Below are 20205 nucleotides of genomic sequence, written 5' to 3' on the forward strand. Positions count from 1 at the left end.
ACCAATAATCTTATTTTAGATCAATGTTATTTTTAAATCCTTATTTAATATGTGTTGTTGACTCATTAACCTTGAAGCCACAGCAGTTAAGTCTAGATAAAGCTTATCTAACACATGTATTTCCTCCTCAGAGCACTTAACAGCCTTGAGCTTAGAACACAGGACATCCAAAGAATAATTGCATTGATATAAAAGCATAACAGTACAGATATCAACACTGGACAGAACACAGAAAAGACACTTCAGGGTTTCATGAGAGCTGAACATTGCCTTTTTCAGGGCTGATGGGAATAGGACTCTCAAGTGACTGACAGCTCGTATCCCACTCACCCTGCCTGTGAAAACAACAAAAACTGATTTTTAGAGTTATCAAAAAGACACAAGATAAAAACATTTACAAATATGGAACCTACAGTTATAGTGTAGTTGCATTCCACCCAAAAGCAAGGTAAGACTTGTTGACATTTCAAAGGGTGTCTAAAGTTTGCCAGTGGCTTCTTTCTCCAGAAGCACACTGACCCAAAGCCACCTGGCTATGCTGTAGGGGAAACAAAGGGCTACACGCTCTGGGGACTTTGTTCATGTCTAGTGGGTACAAGTGCCCATGTCCACTGTCAAGCTATGCTGAAAGATGAGTAAAGCCTGAGCCATGTGACCCTGTGACCAACACTCAAAATAGAGTTTGGCTTGGATGAGAATGAAACCTTAGCTGCTCTGTTGGTCATCACCTTGTGCATTCATTCCTGGGCCGAGATTTTTAATCATTTTTTTCTCATTAAGAAATTTTACTGGACTCTTGAGAAAAAATATATATGTATATATCTATCCATGTGACTAACAGATTTATTAAATGGAAGTTTTCTAGTGCTTTGAAGTGAATGGCTTCTGATCTGAGCAGTGCCTGCCAACCACTGACTCTAGATGCTGGCTAGCTCTGCTGGTTATTCGCAGCATGTCATATGACCTGAGGGGACAACAGTTCCTACACTGGCAGGTGTATTAAATCATGAGTGGATGGTGTCTGGGAGAGAAGATGTCAGATAAAACCTAGGCCTGGTTTTGCACAGACAGTAGAAACTGCTAGCTTTCTGGAAACATCCACCCTCTTTGCTTGGCACCACTTTGCATAAGAAGTAGAAGTCAGTTCACAGGAGTACCAGACATGTTGAAAGCATCCCTCAGAAGCTACCAGAAAAATAACACAAGCCTATCACCCAGTATGATCAGTCAATAACAACAGGTTCACAAATAACAGAGAGGGAACAAATTTACAAACTATAGTCTGTAATTAAACTTCTGTTCCACAATAACCCTACAGAAAGCAACAATGGCAGATACTCAGATTTCAGAGACCTCCTAAATTTTGAGTGGCTTTTTTCAGTGAAGTTCACCATTCCAAAACCCTTTAGTTACCTAATGGGGATAGGGGCTCAGGAACTTCATTCATTATTAGCAAATAAATGGGCTGTTAAATCATGCTGAATACCAAGGCCCCTGGATCAGGTCAAGCCAGATCCATGTCTGGCTCAAGAGTTAACACAGAATACCAAAAGTAAGGTATTTTTGGTTAGCAGACAGGACCCTTCTCTTAGCAGCATCTAATCATAAATTAGCATTCTGGAGGAAAGTGCACCATTTCCCCACAGTCAGATCCTCCATGCACAGCTACAAAAGCCTTCTGGACCCACGCAGGCCTCCCACAGGACAGGCGCCCAGAAAATCTTGGCTGATTTGACTGGCTCTTTATAACTGCAATGTGGGAGACACAACTTTTTAAGATCAAACTTCTGCTTTTCTGGTCTAGGGTCTTGCTCCACTCTGCAGGGCTCACAGAGCCCTTGTATACTCTACTTATCATTAAATTGTTAAAGACATATATTCTAAGTACAGACAAAAGCTCACAGGTGCCATCACATAAGGCAGCAGACGATTACAAAGGCTTGCTTCTTGATCCAGTTTTGAAGACAGGACTCAGAATGTGTCCACACCCCCAAAGCCTTTGGCATCCATGTGAGCCCCAGTAGGCAGGCGGTTCTGAATTCTTGATAAAGAAGGGGGTGTTCATTGCTATTTGAAGGATCTGCTTGAAATTCTCCAAAGATGTGGATTAAGTGGAGGGATCAAGAATGTGACAGAGTTTGACCAAGTCTTTCATGTGCCTACTCTATGAAGGTCCATGATGGAGTCTGAATGTGGCTTTACCTTAGTACCTGAGCTTTACTTACTTCACTGACCCTACTCCACCAACCCATGGGTCTCTGCTGTAACTGATAACACAGGCACAAGCAAGCTTGTCCATGCTGCCCTGTGTGCCCATGAAGATTTGAGTAAAGAAGCAAAATAGATTAAGTTTATATGCTTTAATATTTTATCATACTTCCTTTACTTATAAACTATTTTTTGCTTTTTCATTCTTATTTACAGAACCCCTCCCTTCACTGTTGTCATGAAGAGATTCCCCTCCCGCTTTTCATGTAGATTTTAATCCACCTAGATCTCATATATGTATCTGTAGTGAGCATGTACATGCTATATTTCAAATGATGCTCAGCTTTTTAAGTACGCTATCCCTGACTTTCTGTTTGTGTATACAGAAGAGCACATGCAGTCCCCACTGTACTTGTACTGAAATGGTTCCTGTTCCGAGCCCCCCATTCGGTTCCCATGGCCTAATCGTCTCTATCAGAGCCAATGTTGTACTATCTACTATTATCATTTATCTGTCTTACTAAAATAATTTCCCCCTTTGTTTTTCTTAGTATGAAAACTGGCCTTTCTGTCTCCAAAAGCTTAGGTTATCTAATCGTTACAGTTTTGAAAGACCAGGTTCTGTGCTTCCTGGGATACAGAATTGTTTAGTTATATCCCTGATGAGGAAGTCAAACATTTCAATAAAGGAAATTTTGTGTTCTGGGGACTTGAAAATGCCTACATATTGTGTGTGTGTACCATGAACAATTGTTAAAAGTCATCGTAAAAGATACCAGACAGCAACTGACTTGAGAAAATTGAGCAGCTAATTTCCCAATGTTTTAAAATTTTATTAGCTACTAAATCTCCACTCACAGAACCATCTTCTTGGTAGACCATAAACCAGAAAGAAACAGCACTGTTTTCTGTGAGCTTCCCAGTGACTCTATCCTCCATTCAGAGGCTGGGTTCTTCTCATCTTTGCCAGAAAAAGGAGGGATGTCCTTGGAAGTCCCTAATGCAGTGACAGGAATGAGGAGGCATGAGCAGAGCCGTCCATCCCTAGGCTGGCCTCGTGTCTACAGCATTTCAGGACACCTCCCTTGTATCTTTTATTTTGTATTGCTCTGTGATTAATGTAAATACTACCTTCTTGTTGAGGTTATGTGTCAATAACTCAAAATTTCAGAGATGAAAATTATCTATGTGTTACAGAACTGTAACCACCATTTTATACTCTTTCATACACACACACACACACACACACACGAGATGAACTACATGTACTTCACAATTGACACTTTGATGAGAATTGACACCAGCAAATATCTGTGAAATGGTTACCATATCAAGACTACAAGCATTTCCCCCTAGTGGCTTATTGTCTTTTGGGTCTTGTTCTGTGGCCTCCACCATATTCACCATCAGCACATGGCTTCAGACTGGGTTCTGAATTTGCATTCCCCAAATGACTGATAATTCTGAACACATTTTCATCAGAAGGTCTGTCACCCATCTGTCCTCCAAGTGAAGTATGTTTTGAAGATAATAATAGATTTTTATTCTTGTATACTCTACTTATCATTAAATTGTTAAAGACATATATTCTAAGTACAGGCCCTTTGTTGGTATATTTATCGCTATTTTCCCTGCTTACAGCTTGCATTTTCTATTTCAAACCAAAATGGTGTCAATAAAGTCCATTTTATGAGGAATTTTAGTAGTTGACTTCTTTTCCTGTGTTCTTTTTAAAAGGTTCTCAAAACTAACAGCAGCAGAGAACCACCCTCACACTTTCTTTGAGATGTTGACTACCTTCAGAGCTAATGTTTAAGTCTACCGTACTTAACTTTTACATATTGTGTGTTAGTGGCAAAGGGTTACCTCAATGAAAGGCTCACAATTTTGTTTCAGTAGCTATTTCTGTAAAGCTTATGTTTTCTCCATTGAATATTCTTGGAACACTGTCAAAGCATATTGTTCATGTATGCAGGGGGACTATTTCTAGACAGTCTATTGTGTCCCACTGCCCTAAATGTCTGCTTATATGAACACTACATTATCTTGATTATTGCTGACTAACAGTACCTTTTCCAAATCGAATAGTGTAAGACCTCTGTATTCTATCTCTTCTGCCCCTTCCCTTCTCAATGACCTCAGTATTATTCATTTACACACACACACACACACACACACACACACACACACACATACTCAGAGGCCTGCTTTCTTTTTCCCCTCTGCAAACAGGGCTGTTGAGATCTTGACTGGAATTGGGCTGAATTTAGAGGAGTATAGGAAGCATTGGGTCTATGAGCAGAATTCATCTTTCCAATCCTTTGCCAAGAGAGGGAGAAGTGGGAATCAGTCTTCTCTCTAAACACATGTACACAGAAACAATACAAAATGGACTCAGTAGGGAGTGTGGTGGTAGTGGTGGTGTGTGTGTGTGTGTGTGTGTGTGTGTGTTTTCTAGACAGATGGTAGAAAGACAGATGATAGATAAATAGATAGATAGATCAGTCATTAATCAAGTATTTGAGAGGGAGTGGGGGCACAGAAGGCACTGGAGAAGGGGGATGGATACCATGTTTTTTGTATGCAATTCTTAAAAAAAACAAAGGAAATTAAATTTCAAATTCTTTTCAACAGTGTTTCACAGTTTTCTGCACAGAGATGGTACCTGTTTATTCAAATTCACTGCCAGACACTATAATTTTGGTGCTATTTAAAATATTTTGACTTCTTGTTGGATACTTACAAAGTATAAAAATACAATTTACTTCTCTCTTTCACCCTTGTTCACTAAAAGGCACTAACCTACTCCCCATCTCTGAGCCTTTCAACTAGACCCTGCAGGATTTCCCAAATAGACCAATATGGTTGCACACAATCATAACAGCAGATATTGGTATGATTCTAATTTTTCTAGCAGCTATATTGGATGTAATCAAAATTAAATTTAGTTCTTTCATTATGTAGTATTTGAAAATTATTTATGCTGTGGTTTACATTATTTCATCAGACACTATTTTCATGGTCATCATTGACACTGGAATATATCTCAAGCTTAAGTAGATACATCTGAAGCATTCTGTTGCCAGGGATGGTGACCGTGCTGATATGCGGGTACCTTAACTTCTTTATAATCTGCATGTTCTTAAGTGTTTGTGTCCTTTTCCTTACTCAGGGTGCTTGGTAAAACACTGAAGGGCAGAGGTGGGAAAGACCATACCAGAATAACAATTATTTCATTACATGAGTTGGGAGATGCTATCTTTTCTATTTTGTTCAATTTTTAATACTGTGATTATTTTTTTCTCAAATCTTTGTATAACTGACCAAAAAGCCATTTGGTTTTGGAGCCATTTTTAAAAATGAAAATATCTTAAACTTCTACTCAAATAATTTTTGGTTCCCGACACCAGAGGACTTCATTCAAAAGTTCACTGCTAAGAATAACCCTGTAGATCACTTAGGGGACTTGTAATTTACCACAAACAAGGGTTGAATTTTGTCAAATGGCTCTATAGCAGCTGATGAAAGTAAGGTAGTAACTCTACTGAAATGATGATTAATATGGCAAATCTCCAAAACAAATCTTTCAGTATTAAACTAACTTTGAATATTTAGGACACAGAGTTTATATATACATATACATATCATTTATATGTCTTTTACATATATACCAATATTTTTCTTTTTCTCTTTGTGTGTGGAGATATTTTGTTTATGATCTAACAAATAAAATATGCCTGAAGATCAGAATGCAAAGCTAGCCACACTAGTTAGCCACAGAGGCCAAGCGGTGGTGGCACACACCTTTAATTCCAGCAGCCACACTAGTTAGCCATAGAGGCCAGACAGTGGTGGTACATGCCTTTAATACCAGCACTAGGCAGGTAGAGACAGGAAGGAATATGGCTAGGTTGGGAGAGGAATATAAGGCAGGAGGAGACAGGAGCTCATGGCAGTCTAGACAGTCAATCTGAGCAGTCAGTCTGAGGATTCCTGGAGACAGGATTGCTCATTTTGTCTGCAGCAGAGGTAAGAGCTAGTGGCTGGCTGGCTTTGCTTTTCTGATCTTTCAGCTTTACCCCTATCACATGACTCCAGGGTTTTATTATTCAGACCAAATGTGCTACATTTATACACATGCATGTGTGTATATGAATACTAAAACTGGCTAGACTCATAGCTTAGTTTTTGTCTATATTCATGAAACATACAGTATATAGTTTTCTTTCTATGATATGCCCTTGGTGAGGATAACCAGAATAACAATGACTTCATTACATGAGTTGGGAGATGTTATCTTTTCTATTTTGTGTAATTTTTAACACTGATTATTTTTTTCTCAAATCATTATATAACTTAACAGAAAAGCCAATTGTTTTTGGAGCCATTTTTAAAAGTGAAAAAATATTTAACTGCTATCCAAATTATTTTTATTCTTTTTAAATTTTTTTATTTTTAAATTTAGATTTAAATTAGAAACAAGGTTGCTTCACATGTCAATCCCAGGTCCCTCTCCCTTTCCCTCCCCTCCTCCCACTCTCCTCCCACTAACCCCACCAATACCCCCTCATTTTCCAGGGAAGATGAGGCCCTCCATGGGGTGTCCATAGTCTGTCATTTCATCCAGGGCAAGGCCTAGACCCTCCCCCCAAAAGTCCAGGGTGAGAGTGCATCTCTCATTGTGGGATGGGCACCCAAATCCATTTGTATGTGAGGAGTTATTTTCAAATGTATAGATCTATTCCACTTTGATTGCCAAGTAATTTATCCCTTCTGGTTGGGGTCATAGAATTCATTGGGTAAAGTTGTACAAATCAGTTTTCTGTTACTATAAAAATATTTGAAATAATCAAGTTTAAACAAAACAAGGGTTTGTTTGGGATCATAATTTTTGAATTTTAGGGCATGGGATATTGGTCTTGTTACTTTTAATGACATCATGTCTACAGAGGATGGTTGATGAAGCTGTTCACCACATAGCAGCCAGAAAGAAAAATAAAGAGAAAAGGACTGGGATATCAAGATCCCCCCTTTGAATATATGCCCCCTAAACAGCTAATGTTAGCCCACTGGGCTTCATCTACCACCCAATAGAACCAATGGCTGGGAACCAAGCCTTGAACAAACAGACCTTTGAAACATTCACATTCTAAACTGCAATAGTTGCTCACAACAGTGTCTTCTTATCCTTTTAAAGACTATAGAACCCATAAATAACCACTCTCAGATTTACAATGCTAATAAACTACCCCCCATCCTTCTTCCCGATCAATTGGCTAGAGTTGGATTGATTGTTATGGTGTTCTCAAAGAATCAGCTTTGATTTCATTGATTATCACTATGATTTTTTCTGTATAAAATTTCAGTGTCTTTGTTTCTTTTATTCTAATAATTTGCACTCCACTCTCCAGTTTCTTAAGGTGGAAGCTGAAGCTACTAACTTGAGTCCTTTCTCCCTTCCAGATAAACAACAGATGTGACGGCCCCTCTGAGCAATTCAATTCTGAATGTATTACACGGGTTTCCATTTTATCGAGCTCAATATTCATCCTAATGTCCCTTGTAATTATTTATTGGACTCATGTGTTATTTAGAAGTAGGTTATTTTCCAATTACTTATTGATTTTCTGGATTTCTCATGTTTTGGATGATGGCAATCATTTCTATTTCAGTAGACTATTGCAGCCCAGAACATGCTCTTTCTTGGAAATTCCATGCACATTTGAAAAAGTCAATGTGTTGCATTGTTGGGAGGAATATTTTAGAAATCAGTCTGATCAACTTGTTCAGTAGTGCTGTTCAAACAGCTTATATTTTTATGATTTTTCTTTCTTGCTTGTCCATAGGTTATTAAAATAATGGTGTCAAAAATCTCTGAATGGAATTATAGATGTAGAAAGTGTGGATTTTGAAGCTCTCTTCATGGGGGTGTGAGCTTAAAACCCTTTGGTCCTGTGATAAGATTATTCCCCTACTGCCAGGCAATGTCTCCCTTTGAAACTCTAGTTGACTGAGTATCTGTGCTGCACTCCTGCTTCTTCCCATGTTTCCTTCTCTGGCCTTGCTAAGTTCATCATCACATGCCACTCAGCAGTACTCTAAAGACTTTAGAGCGATTTGCATTCTCTCTCCCTTCCCTCTCCCCTTTCCTAGCCCCTTGGTGGCCTACCTTGAGAAGCCCAGCCCTTTGCTCTTTCAGACTCAGATCTGCTCCTCAGCACATTTGCTGGGCTCTGCTTACACCCCCTTCTCTGGTCTGCACCTGAATGGCATGGGACAGGAAGCTGGGCAATCCTAGAATCCATCTTTTTCTCTCCTGATGCAAGTGTGTTTCCTGCAGTATATTTCACACTATCTTAAAATTATTGTTTCATGCATTTTGTCCCTTTCAGTTGTTTGAGGTGGGATAGTAAATTGGGGTTCTTGCTACCTCATCCTGCTTCAGTGCACTCATCTATAGAGCAGCCTACACCAGAATGAAATGATCATATCGCTGGATTTAAAATACTCGTTCGCCTTAACTTTAAATTTATTATACAATAAAAGTGCTAAAAGCAACTTACTGCAGAATAAATTTAACATAATCTGCAACGGTGCATAGAATGCCATATATTAATGGACCTTTGGGCACCAAACCACCTCTGTAAAACTAAAACAGCCCAATTTAAGCAGGCAAACAAAAACAATCACAAATCGTGCGTGGCAAAAAACCAAGACTTTATTAGGAAAATCACTCTGCTCTGCCTAAGTCAGCACCCACCTCCATTTTCTTATAGAGGAAGCAACCACCCTCAAAGGCTATGTTCTCCCATCTTTCTTTCTCATTCCCTTTCCCTGGGATTCAGGCAGCTGGAAGATCCTTCCTCATAATAGGAACTTCTCTTCCTGAAGAAAAGCCATGGTTCAAGAATAAGCAGTCTTCAGGCTCTTTCAAATGCAGCATCTCGCACAGAGTTCCTTACACTCCCCTCAGCACTTCAGGAAACAGGTAGACAGATCCCCATAGCAAGTGAGGCCTGTGCTACCCTGAGACCACACTCTGAAGGGCCCACTTTGATGCGATGCTTTACTGCAGCTGTTTGAAATGTTTAGTGGCTGTTGGACTCGGAGACCCACAACAGAACTTCTGCCCGTTCACAGCAGATTCTGGGCACAGACTCTGTCGTCTAGAGTTTGGCTTTGTGTCCGAAGGACCTTTGAACACTTCCACATGTAAAAACAAAGACATATGACTCTCGCAAACCATATCTTATCAGATGACTCCTGGGCACACGTAGTGGGTTAAAGGGTGATCCACTGCCTTCAAAGAGCCATGCTGGAACCCTAACCTAGAACCTCAGGCTATGGTCTTATTTTGAATAGGGTCATCATAGCCATTCCCAGTTAAAATAAGGGCATGTGTGACTGGACTTGCGTGACTGATGTTCTAGAAGGACTCCTCTTCCACTGGATCCTCCCAACCATAACCAAGCAGCCTCATGTTTCTCCTCCATAGCTGAGACCTGCTTCCAGTGCCATGCCATGCCCACCATGACAGATGGTACCCTCAAGCTGGGACCTCCCCCCTCACATTGCATCCCGAGAGCATTCAGTCATAGCAACAATAACAGTAAGTGATACAAATGTCCCCTCCACCTCATCCAGCACCTTCTGCAGGGGTAATGTCATGGGTGTGCCTGCATTTCTATGTCCTAGAAGAATTCTTGGAGATGGATGGCAGTTAGGAACAGGGGCCATAATCAAGATAACAAGAAGCTCCAGCCAAAGGATAAGGAAAGCACGGTTAGCAGAGGGAACTCAGTGAGGAGGCAGTAACGTCTGCCTGTCTGTTAATGTCTGTTCATCTAAAATGAGAACTCAGAGTGAACCTGCAGTGCGCATGGGCTGTGGAGTGGGATGAACCTATCATCAGGCACCTCCTGGTTAGTTTCCTTGGATCTAAAGGTTACAGATGTGGCTCTGAGGTGTGCTCTCTGCTCCTTCCTGTCTGAGTCAGGGGAAGATGGTAGTAGTGGCCATAGAGAAAAGGAAGCCTGAAATACAGAGTACTGGAGGAGCTAAGTGAGGTGTTGCTTAGCAACTCTTAATAGGAAATAATTTGAACCGGGAAATTATTTTTTCCTGAGAACTTGCTGCTCCAGCCTGAAGAGAAGGTTTCACTCCCCTTTCTTCCGGCAGCTCCCCATCGTGTACACCTGGGTGCCCGAGTGCTCCCACATAGCCTGGGGGGAAAGACGCCTGCTTATAAGACATCTGACACAGTGAAGGAGAACTTCAGATTTCATATAAAAACAACAACAGATCCCCAAATAGTAGCTTTCCCTACAGGGTTTAGGAGAGGGGCACAGCGGGCACACTCCATAGTCTGTCTATCAGGTCCCATTTCTCTTATAGAAAGCAGAGGAAACCTCAGCAGTCACGGAGCTATGTCAGTATAAGGTTTTGGCACCCCCAAAGAACCCCCCACAATCTTTCTACATCTCAAACTTGGAAGTGGTCCAAAGGATGCAATCCAGAACTCCCAAAGATGTCCATATCAAAGAGTAAGCTTGGGCACAGGTGACAATGGGTAGGCAGAGATCAATTGGGCTGCTACTGGGACACCAGGTGCCAACATCTTTTCTCTTCCTGCTGTTTAAGACTACACAATTTGCTTAGCCTCTCTGGAATTGAATTTTCCCATCAGCCAAATACAAGCAATAATAGTACTGACTTTACAAGTTTATACCGATAAAGTTAGACGGGTAAACTCAGGGCCTGGTGTTGGAAGAAGCCTGGGGGTGTTTCCCACCAGTCTTGTGGTAGAGTTAAACAGACTGCCATGTTCTTTGTATATTCATTCAGTCATTTCCATAGCTGCTTACAGTCTGGTGTGTGTGTGTGTGTGTGTGTGTACATGTCTATAAATGTGTGTGAGTGTGTATATATGCATGTGAGATGTGAGTGTGTAAATGTATGTGAGTGTGTATGTATATAAGTATGTAGGTGAGTGTGTGTACATGCCTGTAAATGTGTGTATGTATGTGAGTGTGTATGTGAATGTGAAGTGAGTGTGTGTATGCATATAACTGTGTGTGTGTGTGGTACCAAGTTACGTAGTCTTTAAAATATACTTTGGAGCTGGTCATTTAGCTTCGTTGGTGAGAGCATAGTGTTAGTAAAATGCACTTTGGGTGCCGGGTGATGGTGTAGTACCTGAGGTTCTGAGTGCTGCTGGCTGGCGCTCACATGAAGTAGCACACATCTGTAAATCCCAGCACTCCTGTGGTGAGATGAAAGGATAAGACAAGAGACTTTCTCGAAGCTCAAGGGACAACCAGTCCTGTAAGAGGCCCTGTCTCAAACAAGCTGAAAGAGAAGGACCGATGCCTAAGGGTGCATTCTGACATCCACATGTACACTGTGGGACACACATGCTATCACTCATTCACAAGTACATAAAATACACACATTAAACACACACCACATAAAGATAGAATGCACATCAGACATGCGGTGGGGTGGGTCTCATAAAAGAACACAGACCAGATCCGCACAGTCTGCCTAATGACCTGACCCTAGGTATCTAAGACACCAATCTCCAAGGCCAGCCCCGTATTCCTCTGAAGAAAATCTCTGAAGGCAGAAGGAGGAGGCTGAGAACACCAACTGAAGTAGCTACCCAGTGAGACAAGGTCTGTGAAAGCCCGGTGAGGGACATGGTCACGGCAGGTGTCAGTGAAAGGCCAGGACAATGTCCACACATGGTGCTGGGGACCCAACAGGGGGGAGAATTAGAAATGCTGCCTCCACTCTAAGCAGCCAGTGTTGTGTAGGATCCCAAAATAACTGTACAGCAGGCTTAGTCTACCCAGTATGTGTCCTTAAAGCCCACATCCCAGCAGAGTGGGCTTTCCACTTAAAAACAAACTCCTTCATCGTTGTTTTTAGACAGAATTACTTTTTAATTTTTTTCCAGATCTGTGCTTCATGCACAGTCCAAAATGCCTCCATGAGACATTGTCATGGCTCATGGAAAGGTGTTCCTGGACATTGGAGAAAGAGCTCTGAAGGGAAGGCTTTCTCAAGTCACCTGCATGTAAGGTGACCCTAAAGTGGGGATGTGTTGACAGCAGTCCTAATGCTAATAAGGCAGGGAACACAAGCTGGCTCTGTGCTTCTTCAAAGGCCACAGAAAGCTTGTACTTTCTCCCACTTACCAACTTTCAATGATCTGTCTGCTACTTATCTACTGTCGTTTTTGTTGTTGCTTTGTTTTTGTTCTTTTTTGGGGGGGGGTTGGGGGTCTTTTGGGACAGAGTTTCTCTGTGTACCTATGGCTGTCCTGTAGACCAGGCTGGCATCAAACTCATAAAGATTCTCCTGCCTCTGCCTCCCTGAGTGCTGGGATTAAAGGCATGCGCCAGTACTGCCTGGCTCTGTGGGCTTTTGTGAGAAAGTGTGTGTATTCATCATGTAGCTGGCATCTTTTAAGGCAACAGAGCTGAGAAAGCCCCTTCCTTCTGAAAGCACCAAGCCAACCCTCCAGTCAGCCGCTGTGCTGCAGGTCAACACCACTGCATGGAACACTTTACACCACAGCTGAAACAAAGCTGTCAGGACAGAAGGTTTGATTTCACTCCTCGTATGGAGAAAATGCAGGGCAACAGGACCCAGCTCCTTAACATGAAGGGAGGGGTTTCTAATTGACTCTCAGTAGCCATGTAAGCATCTGCCTGCCATTCTAGTCAGAGGTCATCAAACCTGATCTGAACTCACTTACTTACCTCCAGCCTTCTGCAAGCCACTCTGGCTTCAACAAACCAGAATAACCATCAGCTAAGAAGGAATGACTCATTCTTGGAAATTCACCAAACAAGACATCACTAAAAAAAGACAGCATCTTCAACAAATGGTGCTGGTATAACTAGATGCCAACATGTAAAAGAATGCAAATAGATCCATGTCTATCACCATGCACAAAACTCAAGTCCATACGGATCGAGGACCTCAACATAAAACCAACCATATTGAACCTCATAGAAGAGAAAGTGGGAAGTAGCCTTGAATGTACTGGCACAGAAGACCATTTCCTAAATATAACACCAGTAGCATAGACACTGAGAGCACAATGAATAAATGGGACCTCCTGAGATTGAGAAGCTTCTGTAAGGCAAAGGACACGGTCAAAAGACAAAACAGCAGCCTACAGAATGTGAAAAGATCTTCACCAAATGTTAAGGGAATCTTTTTCTTTGCTAACTGCTTTGGTATATCCCCTGCCAGCTGCCTGGGTTCTGCCGCTTTCTAGTCCCCAAATAAACACACAGGAGGCTATATTCATTATGAAGCTGTTGGCCTTGTTTGTCTCTTACTGGCTAGCTCTGACTTAAGTAATTACCCCATAATTGTTAATCTAAGTATGTTTCTTACCGGAGAATAGTTTCAGGCTTCCTACCCCCATGGCGTTACATGTTGACTCTCTTGTGTTTCTCCTTCCCAGAGTCCTCCTGGACTCCTAGCCCCACCTATGTTTCCACAGGAGAATAAAAGGTTTGGGTTCCATCAAAATTAATTAAAATTCGATCAGAACAGAAAACATCTCAGGAGGAGGAAGATAACAGCCCATCTACAAATTCATAGTCCACCATGGGTAAAGTGACCTCCTAAAAGGAAAGAGAAGTGTTTTGTTTTTTGTCTTCACAGGTAAACTCAGCAAAGAATACTGGACATATGGATTCCTGTAGAAGAATGAATAGCCACCCTGGGGACCATCAAACAAACAGTAACTCACTGTGTGGTATCAAAGTCTAAATCTCTCTATATTGTTTTTTCATAGTACCCTTTTATCTTTATTTCTTCACATACCTCAGTCCCCATTCATTTAACTGAAGCTGGCTTTGGAGTTGGATTGGCTCTCCTACTCTAAACTCAAGCATATTATTTAAATACAATTCAGAATTTCTGTATTATATCAAAGAGCCATTGATATAAGACAGAAGAAATAAAATGAGGGACTGTTATCTGTGGATTTCTTTTTCTGAACAGTCTAATTTCCTCCAGGTTTTCCATCTTCCCTATTGTCACCTCTTCTGTATGCATACATATGAAAGTTAAAATATTTCTTTGTTAACATTAATGTTTGAGTTTTCCAGAGAACAAGGGATTTCCTGACAGCAATCTTCAACTGCTTCCGAAAGAGAATGAGGATCCACTTCCTTGACTTCACCTGATTCGACTGGAGGCATCTGAACTGCCCCACATCATTGACTCCACCTGACAAGCACGATCCTGAAACTGGCTTGAAACTACATCACTCTACACAACTCCGGACCAAGAAACTGAAATAGCACATCTTCTACAATCTGGCAGGAGCTTCAAGATGAGAGCTTCAATCAACACTAGAACCCCAGTCAGGAACTTCAATCAAGCATCTCCTGCCATACAGAGACTGTCTGATCTACTGAGATTTTGTTATACTAACATTTTTCTTCTCACAGGTCCCCATGAGATTATCATCATCCCATCTCAGCAGGAAGTAGTTTTGAGAATTCCACGCCCCCTCTCCCTACTATTGATATTATAAGATAGTTTACACCTGTTAGTGTTAGTTTTCAATTATTTTAGAGTTGGGATTGGAAGGAGATGTTCATATTTGGGTGTTTCGTTTAGGTAGATAGATGTTTGATACATTTTGTTCATGGACACAAGTTAGTTGTCCTTTTTAGACTAAAAGGGGAATTGTAGGAGGAAGTCTGATGCCGCCATTAAACATGTGACTTATTAGAGGCGCATACAGATGAGGTAATAAAAGGGCGGTTTACCACACCACTAACCACACCCACTTTAGGCAGGACTGAAGACGTATACGGCTGGATGTAAAGACGTATATGTACGTAGGCGGAACTACGTCACTAGCCAGGCCCACTTTTGGGCATGGCTAGGGGGCGTTACGGGGGAAGGTATAAAAGACAGCACACAGGAAGTCTCGGTCTCTTTTCCTGGAGTTCGGCTTCCGTTTCGGCAGCTGAAAACTGCTCGGCTCCTCTGGGTTTGGTATCTTGTGAGTAATTCCTACAATAAATACTTAGCTTTACTTTCAGTAATTGTGTGCCGCGTATCGTTACAGCGTCCGCTGAAGCCCACAACCAAAACCATATCTGACAAAGAAATGATCTCCAAAATATACAATAACTCAAGAAGCTCTACATCAAAAGACCATATAATTCTATAAAAAGTGGGGTACAGAAGTAAACAGAGAACTCTTAACAGAACAATCTCAAATGGCAGAAGACACTTAAGGAAATGTTCAAAATCCTTAGTTATCAGAGAAATGCAAATCAAAACAACTCTGAAATACCATATTACACCTGTCAGAATGACCAAGATCAAAATCTTTGATAACAGTTTATGCTGGAGAGAATGTGGAGTAGGGGACACTACTCCATTGCTGTTAGGAGTGCAAACTTGTACAGCCACTTTGGAAATCAGTATAGTTGATTATTAGAAAATTGGAAATCAATCTACCTTAAGACCCAGTATTACCACTTTTGGGCATATATCCAAAGGGTGCACACTCACACCATGAGGACATTTCCTCAACCATGTTCATAGCAGCATTATTCATAATAGTCAGAACCTGGAAACAACCTAGATGTCCCTCAACCAAAGAATGGATAATGAAAATGTGGTACATTTACCCAATGGAGTACTACTCAGTGGAAAAACCGATGACTTCTTGAAATCTGCAGGCAAATGGCTGGAACTAGAGAATGCCATCCTGAGTTAGGCAACCCAGATCCAGAAAGACAAATATAATATACACTCATTCATAAATGGATATTAGACAAAAAAGCAAAGCACAATCAGCCTACAGGCCACAACCCCAGAGAACCTAGGTAAAAAAGAGAACCCTAAGAGAGACATACATGGATTCGCCTAGGAAGGTAAAAAGACAAGATCTCCTGAGTAAATTTGGAGCATGCGGGACAGCGGGAAGGGTAGAAAAGGAGAGTGAAGTAGGGCGGATGAGTGGGGAAAAACATATAGCTCAATAAAAAAGGATGTCTTAGAGACCATGAAAAACATTTATAATTCCATCCTTCATTTAAAAAAAAAATAAATCTAGGCTTCACAGGGAAAACTGAAGATAACTCTTTTGTTTTGGGTTTTTTTTTTTTTTGCTGTTTTTGAGAGTATCAGGCAAGAAGGATGAACCCAGTGTTCCTGGAACATAAGCCAATTCCATGTGAGATATAAATGCTAAAGAGAATGTCCCCCACATCTCTATAGCCATTTAAGTAAGCAGGTCATTGTCTCCTTGTCTGACGATGTGGATTACTTCACTATATAGCTACACATGAGAACATCTCTAATACTCAACAGACAGAGATTCCCTTCTCCAGTGAGTCTGCAGTCTGAAGGGAAGGATGATAACAGAAGAGTTCTCAAGTCTACGACAGGAGAGGAAGCAACAGAGCGATGAGACACAGGAGGGAAGGGCTGCCCTGTGGGCAACATGTACTCTACAGAAACAAAACCTGCCAAGGACTGAATACTGCAGCCCAAAAGATTGTTCAGTGCCTAAATCCTGGTACGAGTGAATAAAACTATTTAGAACCAGACTGCAAAGGCAAATACAGCTGTTTAGAACCAGTCATACCCTGTTTTTAATGACATAGGTATCTTTGAATGAAGATGAGGTCACTTAAGGGGTCCAACTCCAGTGTGACTGCTGTTCTTTTTTTTTTTCCAGTTTAAATTTAGATTAGAAACGAGGTTGCTTCACAAGTCAGTTCCAGGTCCCTCTCCCATTCCCTCCCCTCCTCCCGTGCCCTCCCCCCAACCCCCCCATTATCCCCTCATTCCCCCAGGGAGGGTGAGGCCCTCCATGGGGGTGTCCATAGTCTGTCATTTCATATAGGGCAGGGCCTAGACCCTTCCCCAAGAGTTCAGGGTGAGAGTGCACCTCACATTGTTCTATGGGAGTCCAAAGTCCATGTGTATACTTGGGATGGGTACTGATCTGCTGCCCAAGTCTCAATAGATTCCCTAGGCCTCCTCACTGACACCCAGATTCAGGGGTTCTTGATCAGTCCTTATAGTACAGCTAGAGGCATCTGGCGACACACTGCGAGAACACCGAGTGAAGACACAGACAGAGATGAGGGATGCCCAGAGGTGATGGTCACAGCAAAAGCTGGAAGAGCTGGATAAGGGGTTCCAAGAACTCACAGAGGAAGAGTGACCCAGCCCATACCACAGTTTTAGGCTTCTGTCTTATATGAGTTCTTGCCTGTCAAGGTCTACCTCATGGTATGGAGGGTTCATCTTGACATCATCTGTCAGCCTTCATGAAACTTCATCAGGGGGACTGACTCTTGGAATACCTGTAGCCCCAAGGCTTTCAATACTTGCTCTACAGTCTCCTTGGCAGAGACTGATGCTCATTACCTTTAGCTTCTAGAAAGTGAGCTAGGTTCTTAGGGTAGACTAATTCCTTAAAGTGCTTTGTTTACCGTGGCTTTGTCCACAGAAGAGTATAGTGTGAGTATGGCAGAGCTGAGGGTTGCACAGTATCAGTGACACCTCTTAGAAACTAGAAATGACAAACTCGACCTGTTCTCCAGAAGGCTATCTGTCAACTGACACCCATAGCTCTTTTTCAAATTCATGGCCTCTTTTTTCGTGAACTGCTGTTACATATGTGTGTGCGATTTATTCCTAAATGTAATGTAATCAGTCTGTATAATGTTAACTGCATGTACATTATGAGCTGAGCAAGGACAACAAAAATAGGCGTGCCAAAATGGGCAGGGAAAAAAGTAATTTTAAAATTCCAGTTGTAAAACAACAAAAAAAAATGCTCATTTTATAAAGAAGAAAATGTCTTGAAAAGCTATAAAAGCACTTCAGACTTTTTAAGAGACACTTCATATCCAACAGGGAAGGATCTACGGAAAATCTCTTGTTTTTCTTTTTTTTAAATTTAATGTTTCCCCTCCCCCTTAGAGTCTTCAGCTTTAAATCTCACGCAAAGCAGAATGTCAACAGTTTAATGAACTATAACGCCAGACACCAACTGGATTTTCCATTGACTATGACAAACTGATTCAGAAATGTAAGACTGTGAGCGAGGAAGGGGCCTCAGCCTTCCAGAGAGGACATGTCCTATGCAGTGGCCCCACTAACCTAAAAAGTACCGCAGCCAGGCTCACACCATCCTGGCTCACACCATCTAGCAGCGAAGTGCCTTTGACTGCCCAAGCCGATGCTAGCTGTGGGCTAGCATTAAGGCAGGGGTGGTCTGGTGCACCTGGTCTCAGGTAAGCAGAATGCGGGCAGAAAGGGAGGTTGCCGGCGAGGGCATAGGGGTGCAGACCAAGCTCTCTACGTAGCTGGAGGGGAAGCAATGAAGAGGAGGTGATGTCACCCATTGTTTCCTGTGTCCACCATGACAGTGTCATTTTAGAGTGAGATAAACCTGAATTCACTCTGCTGCGCCTTACACCTATGGCAGAAGGTGTCACCCAGGACAGTGACAGTTTGGTGGTGCTCACATAAGCCTAGACTGGCAGGTCCCTAGAATGCTTGTCTTGGGGCTCAGCCAGGGACCTGTAATAGGCACAATAAGAATACTCTCTCCAATGTACGTATTTCATCCATTCCCACCTTGATGTCTGGTCTCCATCAGCCTCTGCTGCACATCTTCCTCTCTATTCTCATTAGCCCCAAAACTTCCCTTTGTTCTGTTTCTAGATCCTTCTCTTCCAATCCCTGTGAGAGGCCTCTGGGCTGTTGAATCTCTCACCTCTGGGGTTTGATTTATGAAAACTAAGCCAGCATCTTGCCCAACTATCCTCAACCTACACCTTTCCCCTCCATGACATCATCAGACCAAGCCAGCAGACAGCTACATCCACTCCCAAGGCAGAAGCACTGAGCAGCATCACTGGCTGGACCATACCGTTAAGACATGCCATCACCCAGATAGGGGCAGATTCTAAGTCTAGAGCCCTAGCCAGAGCAAAACAGGTGTTAGTTTGCAGCGGGAACAGGAAGCCGGCTTACTCACCGGGTGTGATCATGTTGGCCACAGGAAAGCGGTGTCAGTGGTGTCTGCTTTACATAGAAAGTCGGTGTAACAGAGAAGGACTTCGTGTGGTGACCAGCCTCGGACAGTCAGAGCACACTAAAGTGATGGCACTAAACTCCAGACTACACCAAGCAGCGGCTCCACTATCCAAACAAAGGGCCAGGGACCAGCCCAGCCCCACTGCCAGCAGGATTGATGAATTCCAACAGGCACTGTATGACCTCAGCTACCGAGTGCCTCTACAACAGATATTTCAAAGGACTTTTTTTCTCTGTGTCTGGCTTTTTTCACTTTCAACTGGACAGAAAAGAATGAGATTTGGTGATTTATTGCTCAGTATGCTGACTTCCGTCGATAACAATAGATATTTCAAAACTGCTAAAAAGAGCCAGGTATGGTGGTGCGTGCCTTTCATCCCAAAACTCGGGAGTCAAAGGCAGAGGGATCGATGGATGTGAGGCTACCCTGGTCCATGTGGTAGCGAGTTCTAGGCCAGCCATGCCACATAAGTGAGACCCTAGGTCTTTTTTGTTTTGGTTTGGTTTTTTTTTGGGGGGGGTGGGTTCCAGGCAGGGTTTCTCTGTGTAGCTTTGAAGCCTGTCCTGAAACGAACTTTTGTAGACCAGGCTGGTCTCGAACTCACAGAGATCCTACTACCTCTGCCTCCTGAGTGTTGGGATTAAAGTTGTGCACCACCACTGCCCTGGTGTGAGACCCTATGTCAAAAAAGGCTGTTAAGAGTTAATTTTAAACATTCTCATTTCATAAAGGATAATTTAGACAGCTGTTTGATATGTTAATTTCCTTGGCTTCATCACCTTACAAATCACATATACATCAAAGTGTCACATTATAATTTGTCAATTAAAAGATAAACATATTTTTAAACCTTCTTTCTCAGTCATGCCTTCCTTTCAGAGTCT

At 42.1% G+C, this 20205-nt stretch overlaps 1 protein-coding gene across 4 annotated transcripts in view; it reads right to left on the bottom strand.

Annotated features, from left to right (window-relative positions):
- The window catches only part of Adcy2 (adenylate cyclase 2), a 361240-nt gene that overhangs the window by 324715 nt on the left and 16320 nt on the right, over positions 1-20205 (bottom strand). The gene's annotated exons all lie outside the window — the stretch shown is intronic.

This window comes from Mesocricetus auratus, unplaced genomic scaffold (assembly GCF_017639785.1).
Source record: "Mesocricetus auratus isolate SY011 unplaced genomic scaffold, BCM_Maur_2.0 Super-Scaffold_100015, whole genome shotgun sequence".
Lineage (NCBI taxonomy): Eukaryota > Metazoa > Chordata > Mammalia > Rodentia > Cricetidae > Mesocricetus > Mesocricetus auratus.